The sequence below is a fragment of the Clarias gariepinus genome, chromosome 28 (genome assembly GCF_024256425.1).
Source record: "Clarias gariepinus isolate MV-2021 ecotype Netherlands chromosome 28, CGAR_prim_01v2, whole genome shotgun sequence".
In the NCBI taxonomy this organism is placed as follows: domain Eukaryota; kingdom Metazoa; phylum Chordata; class Actinopteri; order Siluriformes; family Clariidae; genus Clarias; species Clarias gariepinus.
Window position 1 is genome coordinate 14,975,964 of NC_071127.1, and position 25,835 is coordinate 15,001,798.

A 25,835-nucleotide genomic window follows, 5' to 3' on the forward strand; every position below is an offset into this window, starting at 1 on the left:
CTCTTTAATGACACTTGATTGAGCGACACACTAATGGATTCACTGCTGTAAAGTAAAAATAAAACAAATTAACCTGGATGTTGATTATACCAGTAAGAGACGCGCACCAAGACCCAGCAGGGGAGACGATTACCCACAATTCCGCCACACAAGAGAGAGAAAAAACGTTGGTCAGTTGTGATCATGTGACGCTCAGAGTCAAAACAAGAAGCGCATGCGTGATACATGATACTTGTTGCTCGTAAACCAAGACTTGTTTGTTTTCCAAGTCAAAATTTATTAAAAATCTTTGCTTGTGTTGCGGAACACTCGCAAAACGCACTGCTCGCAATCGGTTTTTTTTCCGAGGTGAGGCGTCTACATGATACCTGTATTACCTGCCTGGGGCTCAAATCTCCGAAATCGTTATGACATTTTTTTTAAATAGACGCCATCTTTAATAACCGATCGATGTTTTAAGCTGTACACACATACAGCACATTCTCGCTTAAACAGCGCCTAAAACTAGGCTTTGTGACACAATAACTAATATTTCAAACATTTTTGTTTTTTTTTCAGAGAATAAAGAATAAACCAGTTGTGCCAGCTTGAACAAACCAACAGTGCGTTTACAGAAACAACCCAGCATTTTTTTTTTTATGTACAGCTGTGTGATCATCAAAGTACATTAACTGTATGATCTTAGAGCTACATGGTAGCAGATGAACATGCAGCAAAACAGTACACACAATGAGGACTGGCTTGACCTCACACACACACACACACACACACAGAGCATGGCAGTGGAGGCACTGACAGCCAGTGCACAGAGGGGGCGTGGTTTCCCCATGCTGGAGCAGTGTGAGATTGCAGCCCAGAAGACAGGAGCTGGGGAGGCATGGCCGACGATCCGCTTCTCCGGACTCGGGCTTTGACCTAATAAAAGCGACCACGCTGAGGCGTTGCGAGGCGCCCAGGACATCTCCCTCTCCATCTCCATCTCCTCCTCCGAGACGAGCGCGGCGGCGGCGGCCGCTTTCAGGTACCGCTTTTGTATCAGTCAGCGCTGGATCACACAATGTACTGCGCATAGTTCAGATCGGACAGTCCCGCATAGTACTGGAGCTATCGATCGGACTCGTTCATACACAAATGTATAAAGATCGAGAGAAGATGCAGCGCGCGTGCACGAGTGAGTGAAGTGAAGAATTAACGGACGATCGGGTTCAGAAACTTCCGGAACGAATGAATGAAGCTTAATCAGTTTGGTTAATTCTCAGTATATATATATATATATATATATATATATATATATATATATATATATATATAATTTTTTTTCCTTTGGGAATAATATCCCAACGCTTTGAAGCGCGTTGTTTGGAAAACAAAGGACACGCGATCAAAGGGGTTTAAATGAACTAAACAGTGCATCATCAAAGAGATGGGGAACATGCTCTTGATGATGATGATGATGATGATGGGCCGTTTTTTTTTTTTCTTCTTGCAGGTAGGTGCATGGGGATCCTCTCCGCATTGTTCTTGCGAGCCGAAATGATCAATAGCGCGTTACATAAGCGCTCAAAAAGCATCAAGGTTATGTCAAGCCGCGCATCCAGGCTAGTGTGTGTGTGTGTGTGTGTGTGTGTTTAATTTGGCAGCGTCTTTGTTAGACTGGACACACTTTCTTCTGCTTTTTTTGTGCAATCAATAATTTGAGTCTCTCAGTGTTATGGATGTGTGTGTGTGTGTGTGTGTGATGTCCAATATCAGTGATTCCTAATTTGTACTGTACAACTCCCTATTGGTTGGGACAAAAAATATTAATAACAATGCACACAGCCAAAACACATTATTGGTGCTGATTTAATAATAATAATAATAATAATAATAATAATAATAATAATAATAATCATCATCATCATCATATCATAATAATAATAATAATAATAATAATAATAATAATATATAGCATAATGTTAATAATAATAATAATGTATAACATAATAATAATAATTATTATTATTATGTTGTACATCATTATTATTATTATTATTATTATGATTATTATTATTATCATAATATTTATTAATAAAAATATTATAATAAAATCAGCACCAATACAGATATTGTGTTTTAAAGAAGCTACATCTGAAGTTCAAGCAACATGTTAGTGAGCAATTTTGCTTCCCTAAAAATTTCAAGTTGCTTAGCCGTTTTGGAGAGATTGTTTTATACACACACACACACACAAACCAAAAAATGGCCATTTTTTCAATCTTGCTTGAAACAATATTAATTTAAAATGCAAATTATTTATATTGTATTAATACTTAGATTGGTGTAAGCTTCTAGAAGCATATGAGCCGTAAAAATTGTTGCTTAAATAGTTTTTTGGTAAAAGCTTAAAAATCTGTAGTGTCCGTAACCATGTCAAATTAATGTGGCAATATCCTAACAATTTAGCATATTAGAATAATACACTTTTTCAGGTTTACATATTTTCATGTGAAATCTAATTCAGCCAGTGTTAGTTGAGATCTTTGAAAGATTCAAATTCAAAAACGTCACAGACAGTACAGTAGGTGAGACAATTTTTAGCACCTATACCATGTTTTGGCTGATGGGGCAGCATGGTGGCTTTAAGGTTAGCACTGTTGCCTTGTGCCTCAAGGGTCCGGGTTTGAGTCCCACATTGTGTAATTTGCATGGTGTTTGCATTGTGTTCCCCCCGCACTTGGTTGGTTTCCTTCCAGTGCTCCGGTTTCCTCCCAAAGTCCAAAGACATGCTGATTAGTCTACTTGGTGTTAGTTGGTGCTAATTGGCCCAAATAGTGTGTGAGTGTGTGTGTATGTGTGCCCTGCTATGGATTGGCACCCCATGTGTACCCCGCCTCATACACCCTCCTGAAATAGGCTCCAGGAACCCTAATTGGCCCAAATTGCCTTTGTATACAGATTGAAGCGGTATAGATGATGAGATGAGACAATTCTGATGGATTTTCCAGGCACTACATTGATTTATACATGTTTGAGATTGACGAATTACCTCACTGCATTAGTAGTGGTTTATCCAGAAACTGTTTCCATTTACCAGCACTCAAAGATGCCAACCAGTTTGACCAGTTTTGCCAACTGGCATCTGGATAGGTGTTTGCGAAGTTTCACGATGCGTTGTCATCCATGGTGTCCCTTATACCCGAGCTAGCATTTGTAATTTGGACTCTTTTTTTAAAACTAGTTTTAAGATTCAGGCTTTAAATTTACACTACACGCCCCTTTTAAGGTAAAAGATGCACACTGAAGGTACAAAATGTGCGCGCTTAAAAGTGCTGCCTCAATGATATGGAAAGGGAGTGTACTGTAGAAATAACACGAGCCAAAGGCAGGTCCAAGTGTTTCCTCGTTTTCCAGGATGAGTGTAAGCTGTCGTCCAGAAGGAAAGCGAGACGGAGGGCAAGTCAGGACAAATAAGCCACCGGTTCTGAAATCTTAGCAGAGGCAAACAGCAGGCTGGATGTGGTTGACATTTCTCGTTTCCAGACCGTGATGATTAGCACAGTGTCAGATTAAGGCGTGTGGTTTTCCATTCTACAGCACGGTGGTTTGTATTACCATATAGCCATGTTGGTTTTTACTGGATTACAGGAAACCGGTTTTAGAATGAGCAAAAAAATAAATACATTCAACTTGATCTTTATGAACAGTAAAGTTTATGTAATAAATATTTTTATGTAATAAAAAGTACAGTTTTATTGCTGTTTGTTGCTGTAAGCAATTGAATAGGTAACAGTGCAACTTGGTGATGAGCTCATGACTTCATGATTGGCAGCTCACTGATCCTTTATAGGAAAAGACGGAAAATATAATTATTTTGTTTATATTTTTTATTATACACATTATTACAGTAGATACACTTTGCTAGTATTGAGTTGGACCCCCCTTTGCCTTTAGAATTGCCTTAATTATTCATGGCATAGATTTAACAAGGTGCTAGAAGCACATTCAGAGATTTTGGTCCATATTGACATGAAAGTATCCCGCACTTGCGGCACATCCATGATGCGAATCTTCCGTTCCACCATATCCCAAAGGTGCTCTGTTGGATTGAGATTTGGTGACTGTGAAGTCATGTTTGAGATAATTTTTGCTTTGTGACATGGCTTATTATCCTGTGGTCATAACGGGATGGTCAGCTGTGGCATTTAAACGAAATTGGTAATAAGTGGCCCAAGAAAATATTCCTTATACAGTACCATCACACCGCCAAAAGCAACCTGAACCATTGATAGGAAACAGGATGGATCCTTTCATGCTTACTTTTTGTTCATGCCAAATTCTGACCCTACCCTGCTAATGTCATGTTCAACGTGACCTGGCAACATTTTTCCAGGCTTCTGTTGTCAAGTTTTGGTGACCCCATGCAAACTGTAGCCTGAGATTCCTGTTCCTAGCTGACAGGAGTTTGACTTGTCTTTCCTTAATGATACAGTATATTGGCAGTACAGTAGGATGTCATGGCGAGTATATCACCCTATGTGTATCATATATGTCACATATAGCACACTTGGGAATATATGGCACAATGCAACTTGAGACCGGCCGGATCGATCAATCATCAGTCACTTAGTGCTGGCTCTAATACAGTGTTTGATTCACAGCATTAAAACATGATCAAAGGGCAACAAATGATTAATTGCAGCCCATTTATAATTAAAATATCTGTTTTTTTATGTGCCTTTATTTATGGCTTTATGTATATTTGTGGGGATTTTTTTTTTTTTGGTAACGCTATTAGTATGAAATGACATTAAACATTCTCCGAATCACAAATGGGATAAGTTTTTTTTTTTTTTTCTCAAAGTACCATATATCTCGTGTAAATATTTGCACGAACAATTTACGAATAAATCTGTTCGAATGCATCTAATATGAATTTGCCCTGTAATGATGAGCTGCCCTTAGAAGGCTGCAGCTCCCAGTGGCCATTCACATGGGAGATTCCTGTTTCAGATGTTCTCAGACCCACCCTTCTAATAGCATTATCTAATGCACATGCTGTCTAATAACACACGCTATACCGTATATCCACACTAGTAGCCTCTTTTTGCAAGTCACTATACGAGCCTTTTTCCGGATTTGCTCAACACATGCTTAACATGGCACACCAACACGGCTAGGGATTTGTTTTTGGACCTGCCATGTGTGCCAAGCGGGCACACATCCCCTCCCCAAACTCCTTAGACCAAATTAAGATTTTTACATTTTGAGAAATGGGTTATCCATTGGACGTGTCGTTTCGTTAGAGACCTTCCTGTTGAACCTCCTCACATCCAGGGACTTGTTATTGCATCCGTCAAGCAAGGGAAATGTGGACTGTCAAGCTGGTTTGTGGTACCACTTACAGGAATCGTATGATTTTACAAGCTAGTTGAAAGTCCAGGTGGGAAAAAAAAAAAAAGCAAATGCCACACCTCACCTGAATAAACACTTCCACTCCCTGACTTAAGCCCTTTCAGGTATTTCCCTCGATCAATCCCACTTCGTGCACACTGAGTCTTTTAAAGATGATTTCTGCCTCACGTGTTCTACATACAGTAAATGCACAACACCTTAACAAAACAAACCTAAAACATGACAGTTAACGCAGAAAGAAATGTTATCATTCCAAACAAAAAGAGTCTGCCTTTATTAAATGTCACGTCCTTGTTGCTGATTGGTTACTGCATGTGTACGCAAGAGAGAGAGAGAAAATGAATAGAGTATGTTTACAGTAAGAGGAAAGCATGTGTACAGTAATGGGAAATACGAGCCTGAATGAATCCACTGATGCTTTATGCTTTCCTGCTCATTTTTTGTTAAGGGCGTTAAGTTGATGTTACTTTAGATACGCATCAAAGGCATTAATATGAGCATGTAAACATTTGAAACACTTCAAAAGGCACTTGGGTTACTCAGGAAAAATAATGACTCCATACTGCACGAACATATGCGTGCAATGTTCATTAAAGATCCTTTTTTTTAAGTTTGTTTTCAAGTGTTTATTTTTTTTTTACTGTTATGTTTCTAATTTTGTTGGTGTGATTTTGGGTGTATGGTTTCGTTTTTTTGATTCGCTGCTGTCTTTTACATCCAAATTTGCGGGTGTGGATTTATGTTTTGCTCTTATGGTTCCAAATTTGGTATTGTTTTTGCACTTTCTGCAAAAATGTCTAACTCCCTTTTCTATAACTGTTTTTTTTTTTTTGTTCCAGTGTTTCCCCTAATTTAATCGTGTCCAATGCACTTGAGGCCCCTGACCATACCTTTTCAAACTGGTATAACACACTCTTTTGTGTGAGCTTCAAAATGGCCATGATTGGCTAAAAAAATCAATATAAGTGGGTTTGGAACATAGTGGCACAGTGACTTAGGGTTAGTCCACACGAAGCCGTTGCGTTCCCTATCCGATCATTTTTTTCCCTCGTTCTAAAAACATTTGCGTACACACGAAACCACTGAAAACGGTGTAGTATATATGCCAGACCAGTATGGGGCGCTGTAATTTTGCCATAGAGATACACTATACACAGAGAGGAAGTCTTTGAGCATGCGCATAACCTTCGCGCTTTATATAAACCAAGATGGTGTTGTCCATTATCGCTTGTTGCTCATAACAGTTGCATAGAAGCAATAGATTTTGCTGTAATAAAGCTAGCAGGCTTTGTAGCAACACGAACACAATCATGTAGTCCGCCATTACTGTTGTTGCTGTTACGTGTGACGCAGTCGACACGTGATGTGATGACATCATCGTTTCACAAAATATACGGATTGGCCGTACACACGAAGACGCAAGGGTGTCGTTTTCAGATTTATCCACTTTGGGACCCGGTTTCAAAAAATAGCGGTATAAAACGCCGGATCCGTGTGGACGCAACGCCAGTACAATAAAAAATTTATACGTATACAGCGAAACGCGTCTCCGTGTGGACAGGCCCTTAGTGGTTTGGACTGTCATCCTATTTTTCTAGAGTCTGGGTTTGATTCCCATCTGTGTGCATGGACTTAGCATCTTCTCCCCATTCTTGGTAGGTTTCCTCCTGTTTTCTTCCAAAGACATGCAGATTAGGCTAATTAGCATTCCCAGATTGCCTCTAGTGTGTGAATCTTGACTGGAGGTCCTACCACGGACGTAAAATGGGAATAAAACCAATGGTCACCATTGGCCTCCACGTTCCCCAGTGGGACTACAGACGTTCCTAGATGGATGGATGGGTCTGTACTGTAGATTCTCTATAAATATACATACAGAAGATGTATCGATAGCATCCAGAATGCATTAAATGTTTCACTTTTGTTGTTTCAATGTTAAAGGTCCCATATTTTACTAAAGTTTTTACTAAAGGATTTCACACCTCTGTTTCACTCCTCCTTTGAGCGCTCTATTTCAGTGTCTATGTAAATGAGGCACTGTTGAGCCACGCCCCTCCATACAACATCAGAGGTGGGGGATTCATCCTATATGAGGTCACATTAGGGGACAATTACTGTATAATAGGCATATTAAAACCAGGAAAACAACAAAGCAGGCACATTTTCACTTTTTTGTCGAACTGGTGATAAATGTCTTAAAATTAAGAAGTGAATTTTGCATAGCAAAGGGTCCCTTTAGGTGTTTAATTTGGAATTGGATGGACCTCACGGTCAATTTATGATCTTTAGAAACGTCAAGATTACATTGTCTTTTCAGACACACCAACACGAGGAGAATAGATCCTGTTGCACTGTTGGATCCCTACAAATGCTTTCTCCTTATACGTGGCCTCACTGTATTATCTAATGTTGTGGCCATGGTTTCATTATTATTATTTTAACAAATATTACATAGCTCTTGATGACTTATTATTGCCTGTTGAAGCACAGGAAGTGGTTATTAACAAATCACCCTCCTCCACCTTATATTTCACAGTGAAGGAAATAATACAGTAGAATGTAATGACAGTGCAGAGAAAAAACTAAAAACTGAGAGGTTTACAGGGTGTGCATGAAAAAAATTCGGGTCCAGATTTGAAAAAGATTCTTTACAAAACAGCTTTTCTTTAAAAAAAAAAAAAAAAAAAAAAAACCCGTGTATGGTTTAGTTTTTGGCCAGCACTGTATCGTTAAAAGTGTCCGATTCATGGACACGGATTTTAAAATATTCAGTGACTGAAGTGTGTTCTTGTACCGGATCTATTTTTAGACATGTAACCTACTGTACAACTGCTGCTCTGGTACATTATTAGAACCTCTGACAAATAATCCCAAATATCCAAAACTAGACACACCTTAACCGTCATTCCCGTAACTCTCTGTAACCCGACACCCCTCCTTGTTAAGAGAGTTCTGCCAGGATATGATTTAACTTACAGTGCCTTTTTGCTCTGAGGTACTTAAGACAATCCTTCTGTAATCACCCTTAAAGTCGTTGCCGTTAGCCCAGGGGAATAAAGCCTTGATTGTAAAACTGATAGGCCCCGAGCCCAAACGGCACTCTGATTGAGTGTCATCAGAGCCAGGACGGAGTTTGATTTCTCCACACTTAATATGAGTAATACGAGCACAACTCCGTGGGAATTAAATCCGTCCCGTGCCAATAAATAAGAGCGTTTTACCTTTCAGGTCCAAATTTGCTTGGTTTCTTTGGCCCAATTTAGAATGGTACTGGAGCTCTGAGATCATGACGCATCAGGAAAGCTCCATGATGAATTACAGGCTGTGACTTTGCACAAGCTTAGAACTCTTTCCAGATTTTACAGCTGGTCCGGTTTAGGTTTCCAGTCCAGGTATAATGCAGCCGAGTAAGACAACAGATTTTTCGGTACATGGCTGTAATTGGAGTAGTAGTAATAAATGAAACAGAACAGGAACACCACCACCACCACCACCAGCACCAACAACAACAACATTGCTTTCTTTCAAATCTCGACTCTCATCCTTCTTTGCGTTCCAACATTCATGATGGCAGACAATAGAAACAAGAGATTCCTCTATTCATTTACCTTCAGTAAATGCTTTATCCTGGTCAGGGTCATGCAGGATACAGGGTCTTTATTCATCACATATACATTACTGTTTATTCTTTGCATATCCCAGCTTTGTTGCTCTGGGCTAAAAGGGCAGGGTCAGCGTTTATACAACGCTGCTGGAGCAGGCAGTGTTAAGAGCCTTGGTCAAGAGCTGAACTCTTGTCTTGTAATCTTGGTCAAGAACACAGAGTTTCCAATCGATCCAGAGAGTGAACTAGCATCGGCGATGGACTGGGACCATCCATGTCTGTTTAGAAGTTGCTATGATGTTCAGTGGGCATTCAGACTAGCCTCAAGGGTGTCTGATAGTTGGTGTTTAAAACTCTAAAAGATCTTTAGGTCATCAAGACTAAATAAGGCTCAAAGGCTTGAAAAACATCCTGGATCCTGAAGACAGCCCCAATACTGTAGGTCTTAAGTAATTGTGATCCTGAAGGCTTTTCAAAGTTCACCCTGTGTCCACTGGAACAATCTCTTTAAAAAAAAAAAAAGTTTGTGTTTACCTTTAACATGATTATAAATTCATGTCAAGCATTATTGAAATTTCCAGACAATGATAAAAGCTGTACCAATTAAACAGTACAGTACATTACCGGTAATGAGCAAAAAATATATATGTTGGTAGTTTAATAGATGGATCCGTTCATTTGATCTAGTTTCTTCAGTTTCTTTTCAGTTCATGCTTTCTTAGTACACGCGAGCCATGATCGGACTGCCTGCTTCACGTCTGAAACGATGGAACTCCCCAAACATGGGGAAATGGCTTGAAAGGAGGTCAGGACCGTATTTGGGATGTGGCAATGACTTCCATCTGATTTCCTGTAACGTGCAAGTGGTGTTTGTGAATGATTGTGCGTACAGTTCTTAAGGACAGGTGTGTCTTCTGCAAATTGGCAACAAGTTATTCACCAAGTTTTAAGTATTACGTGTTCTACTCGCTGAATGTTCACAAGTACGGCTGGAGTCGTCTGCTAGGATCCTTAAACAGTTGCACAAGGGTCTCATCATTGTACTGTGCTTGAAGTTTTCTGTAAATACTAACATGTTAACTAGTTAATGTTAGAATAGTCACCTGAAGTTGCGACTGCAGAACTATGCTAGCTAGAGAAAGGATTCCAAGTTGGTCATGCTGCATTGAGATCTTATTACCATGGATATTAAATGGTTTAATCATCATTTACATTTACGCATTTGGCAGACGCTCTTATCCAGAGCGACTTACATTTTAATCTCATTACACATCTGAGCAGTTGAGGGTTAAGGGCCTTGCTCAGGGGCCCAACAATGGCAACTTGGCGGTTGTGGGGTTTGAACCTGGGATCTTCCGAACCGTAGTCCAATGCCTTAACCACTGAGCTACCCCTGGCCCATCATCATCATCATCGTCATCAGTTTTGTCATCATGAGACTCTCTGTTACTCCTTAGCTTCCCAATCAGATACCAGCTTCTCTGCAGGCTCCTCTAACTGGAAGTGGCCATGTTCAACAACCTGTCCTCCTTAAAGTTCCACCTTTTGCAACACCACAATATAAAACAGTGAGAACAGATAGTGTAAAAAGTGTGACCTAGTAAGAGATGTGATCAGGCTAGCCCAGTGTCAGTATAAAAGAATAAACCAATAGGCCGCTGGTACTGCTTTACGGCCTGGTCAGTAGACAAAAATCAATAAATGATAGGTGTTATCCAAGGTGCATCTGCCCATCGGAAAATGCTACCGTATGCCAGATTACCAGTCCACCACTGGCTAACATGATAGTGGACTGGGGCAGCAATAGCAAACTACATTCAAATTGCACCTGGTGTTAAAACCCTGACAAAGCAGTGCATACTTCATTCATTTGGGACTGCGGTAGCCATATCAGCAGATTGTCCCAACAGTATGATCAAGCATTGGTTACAGATGTGCCTGTGAAACTGTGGTTATCCTTAATAGGAGCCAGATGCAGTGTGAGTCACCTGGATACCTTGTTATTTGTGTGAAAACAACGTCATTGCAGTATTTGCAAAAAGTAGTGCTGGTACTGAATGAAATGGATCGCTAGCGATGATCCACATCACCCCAAGTAACCCCCCTTGGGTGGATAACATACAGGAACATATGGTTTCATGAGGAATCAGACTGACTAATCCAAAAGGAAAATTAGAGATAGTAAATGCACTCAGCCCTTGTAGATACTGAGCTCTAAATGATAGCCAAGATGAGAAGATTGGTAGGGTAGCGCCTGGTAAAATGGCATTTCAAGATTGGTGGTTCCAGGAACTCAGTGTGCAGCCTGTCTATAAGCTGTGGTCTTTCCACAGAAGATGAGTTGGTTCTATGATGAGATGGACGCCCTCGAGGGTAAATATCACCATAGTGTGTTTCAGCAAAAAAAAAAAAAAAAAAAGGAACGTTTGTTTTTGTTGAAAACTGCCATCGAATGATTAGCCAAATTAGATTGCTGCAACAGACAACCACAAGATTATGTAAGAATCCACCAAAGCATGGAAAGGATTTATCATCAGATCACGCAGTTCACTGAACTGGAGGGACCCTGAGGGACTTCCGAATTGGGAAAAGAAATCACACCAGGCTCGTACGGAAATGTGGCAGGTGAGGGTACCTGAAAAAACCTCAGCTGTTCCTGTGGGTGCACACCCTTCCAGGAACAACTTACATTGGCACACTATACCTGTGTAGTAGGGGCTATTGCATTCCAGAGTGTTTCCCAGACTTCTACAGTAGGTCACAGTCATCAGTTGTTCATTTATACCGAGGCATGGGTGACCTGGCTGAGGGTGCCAAATCTCCCTGTCCATTTAAGACGGCAGATCTGTTCAGTAGAGGAAGCAGAGGTGGAAACATGCCAGCCAGCCAGCTAGCCATCCAAGAGTCACCAAGACCTTCTCAATCTTTACAATGTGGGGCAAAAAGCAGTGATTGAGTAGGAAAAAGAGTAGAGTAGATACTAAGACCAGTCATGGGCCAGTGCACGATGTGCCAGTAGGCTACTGTGTCACAGCCCTGGCAGATTAGTCACCCTCAGTTAGGCTAACTATGGCTAGGCCCACCTCAGGTGACTCCGAACAAGCTGAAAAGAGCTGTGCAGCATCATGCTGCCCTGATGGTTGATGTAGCTGACTATTACAGTGTGACGATGTACAGTACTTAAACTTCGGGATAGTTAGGCTCAAGGCCCCCAGCGACCCTGTACAGGATAAAGCGGTATAGACAATGAGAGAGTATTTGAAGAACGTGCATGCAAACTTTTATTTATTGCACATCCTGCATGGTGTACAGATAGATAATACAGATAATGTTGTCAGGTTTTAGGTTTAACGTGCTATTAAATAAAGAACAACAACAACCAAACAAACAACAACAACAAAAACAAGTCTGGTTTTGACATGCGGTTAACACAGCTGGTCGAGAATATTGTTTTCCTCTGAGAAATGCTGATGAGAAATTTCTGTGAAAAGCATAAGCCGTTGCAAATTAGCCATTACACTTTCTTAGAGTTGAGCGCTATTGATTGCAGGTGGAGGTATTTCGTGGAGTTTCTCATTATTTCTGTTTATTCACTGTTCGTGGAATCAGCGAACATATGTCTGGCGCCCTTCTGCATTACATCATCTTGCTATCAAGCAGCATGATCTGCCTTTACAGCTGTACTGCTGGGAAAACAGAAAATTATTTGATTCCTGTAGTTTTTTTTAAAAAAAACCTTAAACCTTTTACTTTTAGATATACAGAATGAACTTCAGACTTAAATTCAGGAGATGATTCAGAAAGTGGTTAATGGATGAACTGCACTGAACGATAGATCAGTGTTTCTTAACCTAGGCAATCCGTACTCGTTCTTCAGTCCGCGGAACACCTAAAGAACACTTTATAATACAATATTGTGTGCATACGGACCTGTACAGCAAAAACACCTTCATCATTTAAGCCTAATAATAAACAGAGAACTAATGTAGAATTGTGGCTCAGTGATTAGCACGGTCGGCTTGCACCTCCAGGCTCCAGGTTCGATTCCCGCCTCCGGGTCTGTGTGCATGTTCATGAGTTTGCATGTTCTTCCCGTGCTTGGTGGGTTTCCTCAGGGTACTCCAGTTTCTTCTCGACATGCATGTTAGGCTGATTGGCGTTCCCAGATTGCTTGCAGTGTGGGTATACTGTATATGTGCCCGGCGGTTTGATTGGCACTAGTGAAGAAAAGTTTAAATCATTTTAGTGACTCGGTTCTTTAAATCTCGTTCATCAAAATGAACGAATCTTTTTTTTGGAGTCATTTCGTTCATTTCATTCTTTTGATCAGAAATAAAATAAAATGTTGCATTTTCAATAAACAGACCCCCAATACGTCTACACATACAAACTTTGCCTATAGTTCCAGTTATAAAAATATGACAATGCAGCTAAGGACATATTATGATAAACAGAATGAGTAGCTCACCTCTTATATCTTCTGGTCCGAGTCGTTCGTTCTTTTGAATCCATTGCACTTTATAGCGTCTATGGGAGTCACGTGAAAAAAGAGCGAAGATCGAAGACTCGTTGACAACCGTTCAATTCTGTTTCCTGTGTACTGCAGTGTGTAGCGTCTATGGGAGTCACGTGACAAAAGAACGAACGACTCGGAGTAGAAGAGTCATTGAGAAAGAATCGCTCGATTCTGTTTCCTGTACATAACCTACGGAGGTTTCGCGATGATTTGCGCAGTAAAAAATTACCGAATCACTCTCCGAGACTACTCGTTCTTCTGAGTCATAAAAGATTCTTCATTCTTTTTTTTCTTTTTTTTTTTTACTGTAAATGTTATTGTTTGCAACTTGTTGTTTAATATAATAGAAAAACAAATGCTTCAGGTAATAAAACTTGTGATGGTCATCAGTATACCACTTGGGTGTTTGTTGATTATGTTAACTGCACTGCTGCACATTCTATCTTATATAACGCACATTCATGTAATAGTATAGCAAAATGAAGCTGTGTTCGAGAGTTATGTTTATGCTACTATTCACAGACTGGGAGAGCAACCATGTCACAGCTACAGCATGTGGGTGTACATGTGGACGTGCAAAAGGAGACTTAAATCACCACAATGTATAACATTATATATATATATATATATATATATATATATATATATATATATATATATATATATATATAGAGAGAGAGAGAGAGAGAGAGAGAGAGAGAGAGAGAAACTATCAAAAGTCCCATATTTCAGTATTTCTTTAACATGGTTAAGGTCTCACGAGTCCTCATTTTTCGTATTTCGATATTTTATTTCTCACTGTCCACTCTTTCTGTTCCACTCCTCCTCCAAACATTCCATTTCAATATTTATCTAAGTTATCATAACGTTTCAAAGTAAACTACTGATGAGCCAGGCTTGCCAGAGAACAGCAGAGCAACAAGCTGGGGAAAGGATTTCCTTAAATGAGGTCATATTAGGGGGAGAGAAAAAATACGGCAAATACGAACATGGAAAAAGGACATAAAAGCAAGGAATGTATAGGTCTCATTAGTACACACACACACACACACACACACACACACACACACACACACATCTGAATGTCTAAAAATGACTGCATAATAAAGGCATAATAGATTTCCTCTTAAAATACAGTATGGAATATTATCTTCATGTATTTATAATTATCATTATAATAATAATGATTACATCATTACATTAATAAATGACAACTGTCTGATCCTGGATCAGGTGTACTGAGAAAACGTTCTACCTGATGGTGTCCAAGCACTAGTGAAACACTGGGATGAGTGTAGCAGGAGATTATATAGTGAAATAAAGGGAGTTTTTACTCTCATATTTTGCACAATCAAAAGTCTCGGTTTGACTTGAACGCAACTTGTTAAATCTGTTAAATAGCAGAGTGACAACAAGAAGCTCATCAATAGTTATTTTTTCTGTTGCTTTCTTTTTGTCCAGCTTTTATTTCATAGACTATTAATATTATAATATTTTTTATTATTTTAAAATAATATTAATATACTATTTTTCCTTAATATTTCCTGGGATATAAAAGTACAGAAAATGGCTTAAAAAAATTTTTTTGAAACGTTTTGTGCATCAATAAATAAGTATCTAAACAAATTTATTCCAAACTTTTCTCACTTGTATTCCTGTCACATTCCTTCAACGTGTTTTAAAATCCTGGGTTCATATAAAGAGTAGTTATGTTTATGAGTTATATTTGGTTCAAAGAGATTCTCCAGCATGAGGCTATGGAATCTGTTTCTAAAAAAAAAAAAAAAAAAAAAAACTCCTCTAACTTTTGTACAGAACTCCTCCTTTTCCCAGTTGTACTTGTTTCAGCACCAAGAAGATCATATGTTTTCCCCGAAGCTCGCTGAGTGACAGTAAGGCTATGTTTGGTAATTGAAAAGAGGAACGAGGGCCGCTGTACCAGTTACAGTTTTACTGGAACTAAAATGACTCACGCTGAATATGAAAGTTTGTTGAAGGAGTGTAGGATTGAGTTTTCCTGAACTCCAGCTTCCAAGCACCGACTTTGTTAGTGATGGAATTTTGATTTAATCCAGACCTGTGGTCTCCCTGTGGTCACCCCCTACATGAACTGTCACAATAACACACCAGGGCCAAGGATAGAAACAAACATAATGTTCGGTTGTGACTCAACAAACGCAGACCGTGTTGTTTACTATCTTAAGACAATGTTGTGTGAGCAGTTAATAACAGGTTTACCAGAAAACCCTGACTACAGAGGGAATCATGCCAACTCGTGTGTGTGTGTGTGTGTGTGTGTGTGTCTTTTTTTCCCAAGATGGGTGAAAGTATATGTAAGAATATACTTTATGTATATGTGAGATGTAAAAAGAACTACTGCTAGACAAGTAATCTTTGTTTTTGTTTATTTGTTTGTAAACAATAATTAATGTTAATTAATTATTATTATTATTATTATAATAATGACGATAACAAGCCGGCAGCATCGTGCCGATTTCCGCCTCAGGGTTCTCCCCATGCATGCATGTATGCCTGTTTGGATACACCTTCACTCATTCAGTGTTTTCTTTATTTTCATGACCATTTACATTGGTAGATTCTCACTGAAGGCATCAAAACCATGAATGAACACATGTGGAGTTATGTAACAAAAGAAATGTGAAATAACTGAAAACATGTTTTATATTCTAGTTTCGTCACAATAGCCACCCTTTGCTCTGATTACTGCTTTGCACACTCTTGGCATTCTCTCGATGAGCTTCAAGAGATAGTCACCTGAAATGGTTTTGCAACAGTCTTGAAGGAGTTCCCAGAGGTGTTTAGCACTTGTTGGCCCCTTTGCCTTCACTCTGTGGTCCAGCTCACCCCAAACCATCTCGATTGGGTTCGGGTCCGGTGACCTTTTTTTGTTAAGTACATAACTCCACATGTGTTCATTTATAGTTTTGATGCCTTCAGTGAGAATCTACCAATGTAAATGGTCATGAAAATAAAGAAAAAACGCATTGACAGATAGATGAGAAGGTGTGTCCAAACATTTGGCCTGTACTGTATAACTAATACTATATTCAGTCGTGTCTATTATTGTTTAAAAACCTTAAGAATGAAGAATAAACTTAAATTCTATTTTTAAATGCAGTTAAAAAAAAAAAAAAAAAAAAATATATATATATATATATATATATATATATATATATATATATATATATATACACACAGTGGTGAGAAAAACTATTTGCCCCCTTCCTGATTTCTTATTCTTTTGCATGTTTGTCACACAAAATGTTTCTGCTCATCAAACACATTGAACTATTAGTCAAAGATAACACAAGTAAACACAAAATGCAGTTTTTAAATGATGGTTTTTATTATTTAGGGAGAAAAAAAATCCAAACCTACATGGCCCTGTGTGAAAAAGTAATTGCCCCCTGAACCTAATAACTGGTTGGGCCACCCTTAGCAGCAATAACTGCAATCAAGCGTTTGCGATAACTTGCAACGAGTCTTTTACAGCGCTCTGGAGGAATTTTGGCCCACTCATCTTTGCAGAATTGTTGTAATTCAGCTTTATTTGAGGGTTTTCTAGCATAAACCGCCTTTTTAAGGTCATGCCACAACATTAGATGCAGTTCTTTAGATGTTGTCCTGGGGTCTTTTGTGGCCTCTCGGATGAGTTGTCTCTGCACTCTTGGGGTAATTTTGGTCGGCCGGCCACTCCTGGGAAGGTTCACCACTGTTCCATGTTTTTGCCATTTGTGGATAATGGCTCTCACTGTGGTTCGCTGGAGTCCCAAAGCTTTAGAAATGGCTTTATAACCTTTACCAGACTGATAGATCTCAATTACTTTTGTTCTCATTTGTTCCTGAATTTCTTTGGATCTTGGCATGATGTCTAGCTTTTGAGGTGCTTTTGGTCTACTTCTCTGTGTCAGGTAGCTCCTATTTAAGTGATTTCTTGATTGAAACAGGTGTGGCAGTAATCAGGCCTGGGGGTGACTACAGAAATTGAACTCAGGTGTGATAAACCACAGTTAAGTGATTTTTTAACAAGGGGGGCAATCACTTTTTCACACAGGGCCATGTAGGTTTGGATTTTTTTTCTCCCTTAATAATAAAAACCATCATTTAAAAACTGCATTTTGTGTTCAATTATGTTATCTTTGACTAATAGTTAACGGTTTTTGATGAGCAGAAACATTTAATTGTGACAAACATGCAAAAGAATAAGAAATCAGGAAGGGGGCAAATAGTTTTTCACACCACTGTGTATATATATATATATATATATATATATATATATATATATATATACACACTATGGTACACTAGGGACTGCTTTTTTATAATAATTAAAATATAAAAGCTAAAAATAATAATAATAATAATAATCATCATCATCATCATCATCATCATTTTGTTTACCAAGGTTAGGGTTAGATTTAGGTGTACCCCAGGTATAGATTTAAGTGTGTGTGTGTGTGTCTCAGATTCAAGTGTTTATGTTTTTGAGGTCAGGTATACAGTATGTGCAGTTCCGATAGATTTGGGTGTAGCGTCGCTCCCCACTAGACAGCAGGTGGTTATTTTTACCCGCTTCAGTGGCCTGTCTGGATGCTCACAGCGAAATGAAAGACCCTCTTTCACCAAACATCTCTCTTTCTCTCTCTCTCTCACGAATACACACACACACATACATCAACTGTTATCCGAACACACACTCACAGGAGCCAGTGTCATCTTGCTCGATGTGTATCGATATTGATATTCGCCTCGTCCTGTATTTCCTGGAAACCAAGAAAAACCAGCAGGCTTCCAAACACAACTTAGACACCAATTCGAGGAACCATGCACCTATGTAATAGTGTGAGAAAGTGGCATGAAAGGACATCGTTTAAGTATTATGTTCTGGATGAGCCTCAATGACCCACTTGAAATGTATTTATTTATTTATTTATTTGACAAAAAAGTCTGTGGAACATATTTTTCCTCAAGTAAAACTTACTTGAGATGTTTTTAAGTTAAACATAAGAAAGAGACAGGTTCTTTCTGAGTCCCCTGGATTCAAAGGCAGCAGGCCTCCAGTGACCCTGTACAGGAAAAGTGGTATAGAGAATGAGTGAGAGGTGTAGACTGGTTTTCAAATATTACTTACAATTGGCCATATGCTTCTGCGTTTTTCCTGTCAGTCACAACAACACTAGTCAACTGTAAGCATCTGTTTGGAGAAGTTTATCCAGTGCTAATAAACCGAAACAGTAACAAGAAATTACAAGGGACCCAACACCAGAGTTTGTGTCGTAAGAAGGATAATAATAAAGTCTGTCTTACTGTAAATCAACATTAAGGTGCCAAGTATATTACCAAAGCCTTACCAAAAGTTTCCTGCTCTGCACACCGACCATGAGGTTTGTCACCCAGGATGTGAGGACAATGTGGTGTTTATGGGGTGTTTAGTACAAATTTTACTTTGCCTGGAAATAGTCAAACGGATAGTCCTGGTTTACCATACCATCAGTTCTGATTCACCATATGACTAGTTCTGGTTCACCATACGACTAGCTTTGGTTTACCATACGGCTAGCCCTGGTTCACCATACGGCTGGTTCTGGTTCACAGTACCACTTGTTCTGATTCACCATACGGCTAGTCGTGGTTTACCATACTGCTAGTCTAGGTTTATCATACCGCTAGTCCTGGTTCACAATGTCATTAGTTCTAATTTGTTATAAGGCTAAGTCCTGGTCCACCATACCGCTAGTCCTGGTTCACCATATGACTAGTTATGATTCACCATAGCGCTAGTTCTAAATCATCATACAGCTAGTTCTGGTTCACCATATGGCTAGTCCTGGTTGACCATACGGCTAGCCCTGGGTTACCATATTGCTAGTTCTGATTCACCATAGCGCTGGTTCTAAATCGTCATACAGCTACAGTAGTTCTGATTCATCTTACAGCTAGCCCTCGTTCACCATATGGCTAATCCGAGTTCACCATACGACTAGTCCTGGTTTACCGTACGGCTAGTTCTGGTTCACCGTACCACTTGTTCTGATTCACCATATGGCTAGTCGTGGTTCACCATACCACTAGTCTGAGTTCATCATACCGCTAGTCCTGGTTCACAATGTCATTAGTTCTAATTCATTCTATGGCTAAGTCCTGGTTCACCATAGCGCTAGTCCTGGTTCACCATAGCGCTAGTCCTGGTTCACCATAGCGCTAGTTCTAAATCATCATACAGTTAGTTCTGATTCATCATACGGCTAGTCCTGGTTGACCATACAGCTTGTCCTGGGTCACCAGATGACCAGTCCTGGTCCACCATACCACTAGTTATGATTTATCATACGGCTAGTTCTGGTTCACCATACCGCTAGTTCTGATTCACCATACGGCTAGTCTTCGTTCATCAAACGGCTAGTCTTGTTTCATCATACTGCTAGTTATAATTTACCATACAGCTAGTCCTGGTTCACCATTCGGCTAGTCCTGGTTCTGATTCATCATACGACTAGTTCTGATTCACCATACCGCTAGTCCTGGTTCACCATATAGATAATTCTGATTCACCATATGACTAGTACTTTTTTAACATACTGCTAGTTCTGATTTATCATACGGCTAGTCCTGGTACACCATACCGCTAATTCTAATTCACCATACGGCTAGTCCTGGTTCATCTTAGGACTAGTTCTGGTTCACCATATGACTAGTACTTACCTGATTTATCATACGACAGGTTCTGATTCATCATACAACTAGACCCTGGGGAACTTAATTTAGCTCAGTGGGACTGCAGAAGCTTCATTTAAGTCTCAGCTGAACTTTGGAATGCATTTTTACATGAAACAAGGGCTTTCCTATTACTTCCATTCTACTTGCGTTCTGGGTGACAAACTTCAAGGTTGGTGTGCAGAGACGGAAAACTTATATATATATATATATATATATATATATATATATATATATATATATATAATCAAGCCCTGTTCTACTTCTTTGCACCTTAATTTGGTGATTTGTTTGGTGCTTGGTGGGTTCTCCCGGGTACTCTGGGTCACTCGTAAAGTCTATAGACATGCAGATTAGGCTAACTGGCGTTCCCAAATTGCTTGTAGTGTATTATGTGTTCCCTACGATGGATTGGCACTTTGTCCAGGGTGTCTCATACCCAAAATCTAAATGGGATAGGCTCAAGGCCCTCTCTAACCCTGTACAGAATGGGCGGCGAATAGAAGAGGAAGAATGAAAAAATTTTTTATTTTTATAATAAAATTTTTTATTTTTATAATAAAAATTTTTATGATGTGCATAATATTATGCACATCAATCCCTGCTATCTGTTTTCACCCAGATGAGGATGGGTTCCCTGTTGAGTCTGGTTCCTCTCAAGGTTTCTTCCTATTACCATCTCAGGGAGTTTTTCCTTGCCACTGTCGCCGTCGTCCTAGGCTTGCTCATCAGGGACAATCATATAATTTTGATTCATACACAATCACATTTCATACAAACTTAATTCTTTTGATTGTGTAAAGCTGCTTTGTGACATTGTAAATTGTTGAAAGCGCTATACAAATGAAACTGAATTGAATTAAATTAAATCTAAAGTTACAGTGCGATCTAAAATCTTGCCTCCAGCTGCATGCGGTCCTATGACTAGAACGTCTGTCTTCAGGATTATCCACTAATCTAATAGATTTGGACCTATTCGGTAACTCGCTTTGTTGTAGTGATTCATCTGAAGGAAGGAAGAGGCTGAGTAAAACCGAGGCAATCGTTACTAAGCCGCCAGTTCGGTTCGCCCCATCTCATGCACATGCACATGCACTTCAAAAAGTTGCGGACGGAAAAAAACACGCCGAGTGATGTCACAGTGTTCGGGCTCCTCGCAGCTGGAGCATGGCACGTCTGGAAAGCCGGGCAGCGAAATGTGGACGTTCTCCAGAGCCACTCTAACCAGCTCCTTTTTTTTTTTCCTTTCTTTCTTTTTTTTTTCCACCTGCGACCTGATTCTTTCCATCCTGCCTCTCTATCCAAGCTCTGATGAAAGCTGCATAGAGAAAACTACTGTACATTCGAATATGTCATCACTACGGAAAAAAGTACTGCAGCTTTCTTTTCTTTTTTTTTTTGGTTGCTTTTTTTGTGAATGAACCTGCTGTGCGGTTGAACTCATACACATACGTCGTGCACACTAATGAGATGCAACGAGGTAGGAAATCCGATATCATGAATGTGATTTAAGTCGTGTGGATCAATAACGAGCGGGGAACCTGCGGGATATGGTGTCACCTGTGAACGCAGACTGAAACCTCACCTTCTTTCTGCCTCGTAGCCGCACTGGCTCATTCATACATTTTCTCTCGCTCTCACTCTGAACCCCCCCTCCCTCTCTTTCTCTCTCTCTCTCTCTCTCTCTCTTTCTCTCTTACTCTCTATTACTCTTGTTCTCTCTCCTGCTCATTCAAAACCTCACTGAGGCTGGAAAGAAGACTTGCTTTAATAATCTTGATAACTATCGATAACCCGGAGCCGTCTGCAGCTCACCTGGCTCTGTGCATGAGCTCATTGAGGCTGGTGCTGCATCACTCTTTGTTAGGCTGAAGGATAACGTTATGTTGACCCGCGCGGCGCGTGACTGTCCGCTCGCTCTACTGAGTCACGGTACGTTTTGTGCTTGTGCATGCGAAGCCGCCGATTTTTGTTGTCACATGTGGCGCGAGCGAGAGAGAGAGAGAGAGAAAAGATGAATGGACTGACTGTCTGGTTCACTCAGTCTCTCCCTCTTTCCTGCTCTCCTCACACTCCCGTTTGCTGAATGAGTCCTGGGGCGGCTTGAGGTTTGTCCGCTGCGCATGTGTGTGTGTGTATGTGTGTGTGCGCACGTTTAGATACTGATTAATGTCAGCACGGTTTTTTTTTTTTTTTTTTTTGTCTCCCGAGGAATTGAAGCTCTCAAGTCGATGCCTTGTTTAATGTTGTATTTGCGATCAGCCTCAGACAGAATGAGAGGACGGCAGTCTGCAATGCAGAAGGCAGGATTTGGTTCCGTTTCTTCGGGAATGACATCAGTAAAAGCAGCGCAGCCTGGGAGCTGCATTGTTTGTTAACAGCGAGGCGTTTTCACATTGTGTAACACACACTTCTTTTTCATTTGCATTTGCTAGAGGATGCCTTATACACCAAACACTACACAACAATACTGTATTCACAAAACTACATAAACAATATAAGAAATATATATTTTTTTCTTTTCTTCTTTATTATTTTTTCTCCAGCATTGTCATTTTGGATCAACACTTTTTTTTGTACTGTACTGTACTATACTGTACATCATGTTATGGTGAGAGGAGTGGAAGAGGGGTGGCGGTGATGGTGGTGGTGATGGTGGCGATGGTGCTGGTGGTGATGGAGGGTGCTACATTCGCTCTGTGTAGTCAGTGAGGATGCTGTGAGATAAATTTAGCCCTCCAGCTCTGCTTCCATCTGCCGCCGCATGGTTTAGGGCCGTTGCCATAGGAACAACCATTGGGTGCCCATTAGTGAACTAGAGAGGGGGAGAGATTGATGAGATTTCCAAAAAAAAAAAAAAAACATTTAAGGACCATATTTATTTTATTATTATTATTATTATTATCATCATCATCACTTTTTTAACTACTCTTTTTATATTATTGATTCACCATATTGATATAGCTCTATTTATTTCTGCTGTGCAATTTTTTTAGCCTTGACCTTGCTAGGTCCTTTGCTTAGTGACTATTGAATGTGTGAGTTTTCTTTCTTTCTTTTTTTTTTTTTTTACATTCAGACTTAGCATTTCGTCCCAAAACAGCTTTTCTACCCAGAACAAACCGTCAACCCGTGATCTCTATCCGCCTGTCCTTACACCACCTAAAGTATTCCAGGAAGACCTCAAGCCTGTGCCGAGCAGACTACCTATGAAGATTTTCATCTGTTTCCACTGTGAGGCTTCATAACACATTTCGAGTCAGGTGATCGTTCTGCCTCCTAATCAGGAACATGTGTGAAGAACAGTCCTGCCTTCTGTTTTGCCTCCAACTTTCCACCTGCGCAAAAAACAGACCAGCCCTTAAATATCCATTTACCAGAGCAATTCAAATAGCACACAGACATTGTATGCATGCATTAAATTATGACGGCTCCTTTTTTTGGGCTACCAACAAACTTTTTTTTTTTTTTTTACAAATCAAATCGAATTACAATTTTATTTGTCACATACAGTACACAGTTAACACAGTAAGAAATGCAGTGAAACGCTCATATGACCCCCTGTGACCTTAAAAACAAGATTAATAATAAGAAATAAATAATAAAATAAAATAAGAATAAAATATAGTAAACTTTAACTGTAGGAAATATAGAGGATGGGAACGAAATATAAAATATACAAAATATTTTAAAAACTTTACAAAATATGTACAGAAGCTGTACAAAATATAGAAGATATGGCTATACAAATATGCCATATTAATTATGGCATATTATTATGTCATATCATTTAAATGTACGTCTGCTTTTTTCAGCTAGTATTATGAGAAGGTCATTTTCGTCCAACACTGTTCAGTAGAGATGGGGGAAATCGACTCGGTTATAAATTGAGATTCTTTTGTGTGGTGATTCACATATCGCCACACTGACTCCAAAATCAAAGAAAAAAGTCAATTAAAAAAGTTACATTTATAATACAGTAGAGTTGAACCGGTTAATTAGCCAGTGACCAAAATTTGGTTGGTTTTTACTTTGATTAGCAATCAGCCTCAGATATATAAACGATTCTGTACAGAGCGCAGAAGCTTCCAAGTAACGCAACAGAAACACAATGCGATGGAGATACAGTATTAAAAACCTCATGCATTAAAAGCCCCTAACCGGACCTTTTCCCCACACTCTATGAGCAAATTAGTCTCAAACCCACGCAGTACACACGCCTGCACAAGTCACAAAACCTACAGCTATAATTCTACATGTGGTGCACTCTGAACTATTTACACATGTTTATCCCGTGTGATACGGGTGAATTATTTAGGAGTTTATTTGTTTGAGAAATATCAATTTGGGTGAATGAACTTTATCTTTTGAGATACATGCTGCTTGGTTAAAATCTATTTTTTGATTAACTTAATTCAATGGTGAACCCTTGTATTTAAAGTTAATTTGTACGGGTTAAATACTGCACTTGTTTTTTTAAAAGTGAGAAAACGAATGTTTTCTTAAGGAACGGGATTTATTTACTCATTAAACTTTTTCTAAAGGTTTAAAGCTGTTAAAATCGAGGGGAAGAAATGCAATATCGAATTGGGATATAAATAAAATCGTGAGCAATTTTAATCAAATCGGCACTGATCATGATAATATCGTATCAGGTTGTGATTGGTGATTCCCATTCCTATTGGTCAGCCACTGACAGGTGAAGTGAATAACATTACAATGGCAGCTCTCAGGAAGTGAGATATACAGTAGGCCTATTAGTACAGTAGGTTCTTAATGTTAATGTAGGAAAAATTGGCTTAAAGATCTGAAAAACTAAAACTTTCAAATTGTTATACCAAGACCACTGGGTCAGGACATCTCCAAAACAGTAGGTCTTTGGGATCGTCCCTGTTCTCATTGGTTAGTCCCTGATAAAAAAGTGTTCCAAGGTAGGACAACAGGTGACGGGGTTATAAGGCTGGCCCATCTGGTCGGATCCCACAAAAAAAAGCTACTGGAGCACGAAATCCTGAAAAAATCTTTAAAGCAGTCCATACTGATCCCATTTCATCATTGAAAACATTTACAGTGTTAAAGTGGGCATCAAAACTCGACCATGGAGGGTGACCTGGTCTGATGAAGCTCATTTTCTTTTACATCATGTACTGTGGATGGCCCAGGTGTGTGTTTATCTGTTCACGCTTATCTATGGAAGAGATGGTAGCTAGATTATGGGAAGAAGGCAAGCAGGAAGAGGAAGTGTGATGCCTTTTGGGTCTTGACATTCAGGTAGTTATTACTTTGGCATGTTCTCCCTACCTGACCATAACCCCTCAGACACATACTGTACATCCCTTTACAGCAATGGTATTCCTTCTGGCCTTTTTTCAGCAGCATTATCCGCTCTGCCACACTACAGTACAAACGCTGTTCTGGAATAGTTTGAGGTGACTCCCAAAATGTGCAACGGGAAATGTCCTTGCATGCTCCCCACACGAGGATGCTTTTGTTCTGCACGTGTTTTGAGAGTAATTTGCAACCCAATAGTTTTGAGAGCAATTCAGTGGTGTCTCACTGGCAATGTAAACAATTACATGACAGCGG

The 25,835-nt window shown here is 39.5% G+C and overlaps 1 protein-coding gene across 3 annotated transcripts in view; it reads left to right on the forward strand.

Annotated features, from left to right (window-relative positions):
• Nucleotides 1-978: 978 nt before the first annotated feature.
• The window catches only part of hivep3a (HIVEP zinc finger 3a), a 44,235-nt gene continuing 19,378 nt past the window's right edge, over nucleotides 979-25,835 (forward strand). For 2 of the 3 annotated variants that reach the window (XM_053490347.1, XM_053490349.1), the window contains exon 1: nucleotides 979-1,021. The gene's annotated coding sequence lies outside the window, so the exon portion shown is untranslated. Of the gene's footprint in view, nucleotides 1,022-22,117; nucleotides 22,182-25,835 lie in introns of those variants that run through there. The other variant, XM_053490348.1, reaches the window with a different exon arrangement.